Below are 8,885 nucleotides of genomic sequence, written 5' to 3' on the forward strand. Positions count from 1 at the left end.
AAGCCAGATATGACATGTCTCAAGTAGTTTTATTGAAACCGGCTATTTCAGTGAACAGTTGAAAAATCAAATGAATAAATAATAAACAGGGCTCTTCACCTGGTTCAGATTAAATGCTCAGCTGTTCAAATAACAATAACATGTAAACATAAACACTGTAGAACAACAGGAGTACCTTTTTTGAAATCAAAGCTCCATAAGGTGCACATTTAAATAAATAAAAATATCTTAAACAAAAATAGCCTATAAAATAAAATAGGTCTATCTTTTTCTGAAATAAATATTATATATATTTATGAGAAAAGTCAACTTATTTTTAGTTTGACAACTTTAAATGGCTTATTAAAATCAAATTACAGATTTCTTCTCCTTTCTAAAAAATCCACAGATGCAAATAACGAACATTACAAAATAATAAAATATGACAAACCCTAGTAAGGGCAGCAATTATATATAACTAAAAAACAAAATAAAGTGCTCAGTTTGAGAAAATGTTTTTTAAACATCAGCCTGAGATTACCATTTGCTTTTTGTTAACTCAATTTCTTATCTGAACAGCCTCAACCAGTTGCACAAGAAACAGACTATCAACTCAATAAACATTTTCCCCCTCTTTTTTTACTTTGATAAACAGTAATGCTGTCTTGAGGTAGACATTAGGCACACTGCGGGAAAATGAAGTTTGCAGTGAGCTTTGTTTTGGGGCTGGAGCTTTTTCGGGTTGTCGACGGCTTGCGGCTGGGGCTTCTGCAGCGAGCAGTTTCACACACTCTTCGTATTGCAGTTTGTGCCACTGTTTTAGGTGGTGAAAAAGATTTGTAGTGCTTCCACCCCTGGCTGTAACTTTTTTATGGCACTGCCTACATATAACGTGATTTTGTTGCTCATCTGATACTTTGAAACCGAACCATCTCCAAATTACTGAGCCAATGCTTTTTCTTTTACTAACCAATTCCTCCTCAAAACGCTCCGCAGACGCTGTTGCTTCCTCCATGTTTGTTGAAGTGTCTGTTCCTGCCCCTCGCCCCTCTGTGCATGAAAGAGGAGGGGCGGGGAGCAGCGCAGAGAGCTCCGGGTCTGCAGCTTGCTTGGAGCAAGGATCAAAGCGCAAATTTGAACTATATCGATATATGCGAAATGGTCTAATTTCATATCACATTTTAAAAATATATCGATATATTTTTTATATCGATATATCGCCCAGCCCTACATAACATTGAAGGTTGTGCAATGTAACAGGAATAACGTTTTGTTTTCGAGATGATAGTTTCCGGATTCAACCATATTAATGACCTAAGGCTCGTATTTCTGTGTGTTATTATGTTATAATTAAGTCTATGATTTGATAGAGCAGTCTGACTGAGCGATGGTAGGCACCAGCAAGCTCGTAAGCATTCATTCAAACAGCCCTTCGCAATGCATTGCGCTGTTTATGACTTCAAGCCTGTCAACTCACAAGATGAGGCTGGTGTAACCGATGTGAAATGGCTAGCTAGTTAGCCGGGTGCGCGCTAATAGCGTTTCAAACGTCACTCGCTCTGAGACTTGGAGTAGTTGTTTCCCTTGCTCTGCATGGGTAACGCTGCTTCGAGGGTGGCTGTTGTCGATGTGTTCCTGGTTTGAGCCCAGGTAGGAGCGAGGAGAGGGACAGAAGCTATACTGTTACACTGGCAATTCTAAAGTGCCTATAAGAACATCCAATAGTCAAAGGTATCTGAAATACAAGTCGTATAGAGAGAAATAGTCCTATAGAGAGAAATAGTCCTATTCCTATAATAACTACAACCTAAAACATCTTACCTGGGAATATTGAAGACTCATGTTAAAAGGAACCACCAGCTTTCATATGTTCTCATGTTCTGAGCAAGGAACTTAAACGTTAGCTTTCTTACATGGCACATATTGCACTTTTACTTTCTTCTCCAACACTTTGTTTTTGCATTATTTAAACCAAATTGAACATGTTTCATTATTTATTTGAGGCTAAATTGATTTTATTTATGTATTATATTAAGTTAAAATAAGTGTTCATTCAGGATTGTTGTAATTGTCATTATTACAAATAAATAAATAAACAAACAAAAAAGAATAATAATAATAAAAATTGGCCGATTAATCGGTAGCGACTTTTTTGGCCCTCCAATAATCGGTATCGGCGTTGAAACACCATAATCGGTCGACCTCTAGTCTATAACAGTTTGGGTCTAGAGTGTCTCCCCTTTGAAGAGGGGGATGACCGCGGCAGCTTTCCAATCTTTGGGGATCTCAGACAATACGAAAGAGAGGTTGAATAGGCTAGTAACAGGATTAAGAACCGTTTCTAAAATCACATTTATTTATAAAGCCCTTTTTACATCAGTCGATGTCACAAAGTGCTGTACAGAAAGCCAGCCTAAAACCCCCAACAATGCAGATGTAGAAGCACGGTGGCTAGGAAAAACTCCCTAGAAAGGCAGGAACCTAGGAAGAAACCTAGAAAGGAACCAGGCTCTGAGGGGTGGCCAGTCCTCTTCTGGCTGTGCCGGGTGGAGATTATAACAGAACATGGCCAAGATGTTAAAACGTTCATAGATGACCAGCAGGGTCAGATAATAAAAATGACATATCAAAGGCTCTGGTCTCTCCAAGAAGTGAGGGTAAACAGTAAGGATGTTCTGTGCTATCTACTATGTTTTAATTATTATTTTGCGTATAGGGGAGGGTCACTTTTATTTTTTTCTAGCGTTTAGGGAGGGTTTAGGTAAAATATATTTTGCTAAAGAGAGGTACGATTTTCTCCATGTAACCCTTATTATAAATAACATTCACTCCCTAACATTAAAAACAATATAGCTAATTGTCATTTTGGGATTATTAAGGTTAGCCAACTCAAATATCTAGGGCTAAAGGTACTGCCTTTAAGGAAGTAAAATGTTCAGCCTGCTGTATAGACCCTATGGATTGTGTTTATGAGCATTTTTAACTCTCCATTGTTAAAGTAGGAACAACAATATGTATGAGTGTGCTACATTTACTATCACCATACAGTGCCTTCGGGAAGTATTCAGACCCCTTGACTTTTTCCACATTTTGTTACATTACAGCCTTATTCTAAAATTGATTAAACAGTTTTTCCCCCCTCATCAATCTACACACAATACCCCATAATGACAAAGGAAATAAAAGTTGACATTTTTGCTAATTTTAATTAAAATATAAACTGAAATATCACATTTTTATAAGTATTCAGACCCTTTACTCAGTACTTTGTTTTAGCACCTTTGGCTGCGATTACATCCTCGAGTCTTCTTGGGTATGACGCTACAAGCTTGGCACACCTGTATTTGGGGAGTTTCTCCCATTCTTCTCTGTAGATCCTTTCAAGCTCTGTCAGGTTGGATTGAGAGTGTTACTGCACAGCTATTTTCATGTCTCTCCAGAGATGTTTCATCGGGTTCAAGTTCGGGCTCTGGCTGGGCCACTCAAGGACATTCAGAGACATGTCCCGAACCCACTCCTGTGTTGTCTTGGCTGTCTGCTTAGGGTCGTTGTCCTATTGGAAGGTGAACCTTCACCCCCAGTCTGAGGTCCTGAGTGCTCTGGAGCAGGTTTTCATCAAGGATCTCTCTGTAATTTGCTCCATTCATCTTCGCCTCGATCCTGACTAGTTTCCCAGTCCCTGGCGCTGAAAAACATCCCCACAGCATGATGCTGCCACCTCCATTGCGTCACCGTAGGGATGCTGCCAGGTTTCCTCCAGACGTGACGCTTGGCATTCAGGCCAAAGAGTTTAATCTTGGTTTCATCAGCCCAGAGAATCTTGTTTCTCATGGTCTGAGAGTAGGTTCTCTGGTCTGAGAGTCTTTAGGTGCCTTTTGGGAAACTCCAAGCGGCTGTCATGTGCCTTTTACTGAGGAGTGGCTTCCGTCTGGCTACTCTACCATAAAGGCCTGATTGGTGGAGTTCTGCAGAGATGGTTGTCCTTCTGGAAGGTTTTCCCATCTCCACAGAGGAACTCTAGAGCTCTGTCAGAGTGATCATGAGGTTCTTGGTCACCTCCCTGACCAAGGCCCTTCTCCCCCGATTGCTCAGTTGGCCGGACGGCCAGCTCTAGGAAGAGTCTGGGTGGTTCCAAACATCTTCTATTTAAGAATAATGGAGGCCACTGTGTTCTTGGGGACCTTCAATGCTGCAGAAATGTTTTGGTATCCATCCCCATATCTGTGACTCGACACAATCCTTTCTCGGAGCAATTCCTTCAACTTCACGGTTTGGTTTTTGCTCTGACATGCACTGTCAACTGTGGGATCTTATATAGACAGGTGTGTGCCTTTCCAAATCATCTCCAATCAATTGAATTTACCACAGGTGGACTCCAATCAAGTTGTAGAAACATCTCAAGAATGATCAATGGAAACAGGATGAAGCTGAGCTCAATTTCGAGTCTCATAGCAAACTGCCTGAATACTTATGTAAATAAGGTATCTGTTTTTTATTTTTAATCAAATTTGCAAAAATGTCTAAAAAAACGTTTTTGCTTTGTCATTATGGGTTATAGTGTAGATTGATGAGAAAAAAAAGCTATTTTATAAAAATTATAGAATAAGGCTGTAACGTAACAAAATGTGGAAAAAGTCTAGAGGTTGGAATACTTTCAGAATATTTAGTTAGGTATGTTATATAATGTTAATTTCTCTGTGGTGCACAAAACGTGTTACTACAGTGGGGGGAAAAAGTATTTGATCCCCTGCTGATTTTGTACGTTTGCCCACTGACAAAGAAAGGATCAGTCTATAATTTTAATGGTAGGTTTATTTGAACAGTGAGAGACAGAATAACAACAAAAATATCCAGAACAAAACGCATGTAAAAAATGTTTTAAATTGATTTGCATTTTAATTGGGGAAATAAGTATTTGACCCCCTCTCAATCAGAAAGATTTCTGGCTCCCAGGTGTCTTTTATACAGGTAACGAGCTGAGATTAGGAGCACACTCTTAAAGGGAGTGCTCCTAACCGCAGCTTGTTACCTGTAAAAAAGACACCTGTCCACAGAAGCAATCAATCAATCAGATTCCAAACTCTCCACCATGGCCAAGACCAAAGAGATCTCCAAGGATGTCAGGGACAAGATTGTAGACCTACATAAGGCTGGAATGGGCTACAAGACCATCGCCAAGCAGCTTGGTTAGAAGGTGACAACATTTGGTGCGATTATTCGCAAATGCAAGAAACACAAAAGAACTGTCAATATCCCTCGGCCTGGGGCTCCATGCAAGATCTCACCTCGTGGAGTTGCAATGATCATGAGAACGGTGAGGAATCAGCCCAGAACTACACGGGAGGATCTTGTCAATGATCTCAAGGCAGCTGGGACCATGGTCACCAAGAAAACAATTGGTAACACACTACGCCGTGAAGGACTGAAATCCTGCAGCGCCCGCAAGGTGACCCCTGCTCAAGTATACATATACATGCCCGTCTGAAGTTTGTCAATGAACATCTGAACGACTCAGAGGACAACTGGTGAAAGTGTTGTGGTCAGATGAGACCAAAATGGAGCTCTTTGACATCAACTCAACTCGCCGTGTTTGGAGGAGGAGGAATGCTGCCTATGACCCCAACAACACCATCTCCACCGTCAAACATGGAGGTGGAAACATTATGCTTTGGGGGTGTTTTTCTGCTAAGGGGACAGGACAACTTCACCACATCAAAGGGACGATGGACGGGGCCATGTACCGTCAAATCTTGGGTGAGAACCTCCTTCCCTCAGCCAGGGCATTGAAAATGGGTCGTGGATGGGTATTCCAGCATGACAATGACCCAAAACACACGGCCAAGGCAACAAAAGAGTGGCTCAAGAAGAAGCACATTAAGGTCCTGGAGTGGCCTAGCCAGTCTCCAGACCTTAATCCCATAGAAAATCTGTGGAGGGAGCTGAAGGTTCGAGTTGCCAAACGTCAGCCTCGAAACCTTAATGACTTGGAGAAGATCTGCAAAGAGGAGTGGGACAAAATCCCTCCTGAGATGTGTGCAAACCTGGTGACCAACTACAAGAAAAGTCTGACCTCTGTGATTGCCAACAAGGGTTTTGCCACCAAGTACTAAGTCATGTTTTGCAGAGGGGTCAAATACTTATTTCCCTCATTAAAATGCAAATCAATTTATAACATTTCTGACATGCGTTTTTCTGGATTTTTTTGTTGTTATTCTGTCTCTCAGTGTTCAAATAAACCTACTATTAAAATTATAGACTGATCATTTCTTTGTACAAAAATGTACAAAATCAGCAGGGGATCAAATACTTTTTTCCCCCACTGTATATTACACAAGTTTGCATTTTCAGCACATTATATTGAATGGAATTACACACTTTTTGCTTTAGATTGTTTACTCATCACGAATACATTACCTCGATTGCTTTAAACACATTCATATATTTGGTTTGGTACCATTGATTTTGTTATATGCACCTGTCTGTGGCAGGATTTAGAACGTCATTAGCTATAATTTTTTAACTCATGGCACAGATAATTCTGGGCACTCTGTATAAAGGTCGATGGCCGCACACCAATAAAAACTATCACTTAAATAACAGCCAACCCTTCAGTGTTGATATCCTATGCCAGGTCGTGATTCGTTGAAGTTAAATAACAAAGTTACTGATTTGTTTCTGCCCAACCTGGTCTGAGCATTTCATATTATTCTGTACATAAATCTGAGACACTCCATTTAGTATGATATGTTATGTTTCGTATGGTATGTATTAATTTGTGGATGTCCATCATCCATTTTGTATAATATGTTACGAATTGCAATTTGTACAATATGTTGCGATTTGCAAACGTACAATATGTTACGAATTCCAACTTGTTGTGGCTAGCTAGGTGGCTAAAGCTAAAGTCAGCTAGCTGGCTAACATTAGCTAGGCTATGGGTTAGGGTTAAGGTTAGGTTAAATGGTAAAAGTTAGGGGAAAGGTTAGCTAAAAGGGTTAAGGTTAGGGGAAGGGTTAGCTAACATGCTAAGTAGTTGTAAAGTAACTAAAACGTATTAAGTAGTGGCAAAGTTGCTAATTAGCTAAAATTGTCTGTGATGAGATTCGAACACACAACCTTTGGGTTGCTAGATGTTGGCGTTATACACCTACCCATCCACCCAGACCAACTGCCCTACTTTCATTTTTGCCTTAGTTAACCTTCTGTCTTATGTAACCATACCAAACGTAACATATCATACTCATTCAAGTGTTCTGGATGTACATTTACTATGTTACATCTAGTCTATGCGACCAGGCCTGAAGGTCTGCTCACCCTGACCACCCTCCCACAGCTCACACAAACATTCTGCTCTAGGTCTGCAGCTTCCTGGGCACCATTATCTAGTTTGGAGCAGAACTGAATAGAATGACTTCCGATTAATTTAGTTATCGCACCTTATCTTTGGCCTCTGGATCTTGATGTGGCAGCCGTCGAATGCTCCAATGACGTCGTCTATGGCAGACTCTGTGGAAAAGCCAGATGTTGACCTCTTCTCGCAGTCTGTAGGCCAGGTGATGTAAACAGGTGCAAGTTTGCATACCAATGTCAGGACCTCCATGATGGCACTGTGGGCTGCTCCTTGGGAAACATCAAATTTGGCTGACATCTCCCGGAAACTGTTCTGATTGGCAAGGTACCATACAAACATCAGAACTTTCTTGATCAGAGGAACTTTAGGGCAACCTCCAGGCTAATGTGCTTGGTCCCTGCTGCTTCAGCTGGATGGTAAGGTTGTTAAACTGGGTGTGGGTAACTCACAGATGTCTCCTGAAAGTGTGGTTATCCATTTGCAGCATGATAGAATGATAGATCCCAGTTGGAAGGCTATTGCTTTCCTAAGGGAAATTAAATGCAGTTTCAGTGATGACATGAATTTTGAGACAATGGTTTTTAGCTAAAATGTATGAATTTGAATTGTTTTGTTATTACAAGTACACGTAACATGTCAGAGAATGACAGTAATCATGACAGGCCAATTTGATGAAATATGAATGATACAGATGTAGCCTAATCCTATGAATGTCACTGCAGTAGGCTGTAAGCAGTAGGCTGTAAGCAGTAGCCTGTAAGCAGTAGGCTGTAAGCAGTAGGCTGTAAGCAGTAGACCTGCGAGTGGCTGCAATAGAGGCAGCCCCAAGGGCCAGCAGAGGGCGCCATAATTCAGCTTATATATTTTTCTTCCAACGAAGTAGCTTGGTTTCCATCCAATTGGCGACAGATTTCCATGCGAATATTCGAAAATCAGCATAAATAAAATATGCACATTTTCCCACCAGAGATGTTTCCATCAAATTGACTTGTGCACATAAAAATAAATGTTGGGGTTAAATTCCCATGTACTAAATAAAAAATGCAAATGAAATGGGTTTCCATTGCATTTTCACCTCAACTGATGGTTTTGACACAAAAGCAATTGCGTTATTTAGTGAATGTGCCCACTCTTGTATTGGCACCTGCGCTCTAGCCAATAACTGGCAGATACAGTGCGGGTATAGCCTACATGATGAGATTATTATGGAGAAAAGAGATTATTTTAATTTGTCAAACGGCAGGCAACCATCGATCATCATGTCACCAGAATAAGACCCTCGATATTTATTGGAAAGGAGCACCAAGCTCATCACATGGCACTTTCACCACTCTGTGAAGTTCATAATTTATTTCCTCTGTAGCCTAATAAACTGCATGTTTTCCCGAGTCGTAGTGGGATGACCACACGTCGCGTGACGGAAACCACATTTACTTTGATATGATGGTTATAGCATAATACATTTTACCGAAACAAAAAATCCCACCTTGTTTAACGTATTTTGTTTTGTCGACATTTGGAAACTTTACCGACAAATTAGCAGTTTCCATCAGGC

This window comes from Salmo salar, chromosome 09, assembly GCF_965601325.2.
Source record: "Salmo salar chromosome 09, fSalSal1, whole genome shotgun sequence".
NCBI classification, from domain to species: Eukaryota; Metazoa; Chordata; class Actinopteri; order Salmoniformes; family Salmonidae; genus Salmo; species Salmo salar.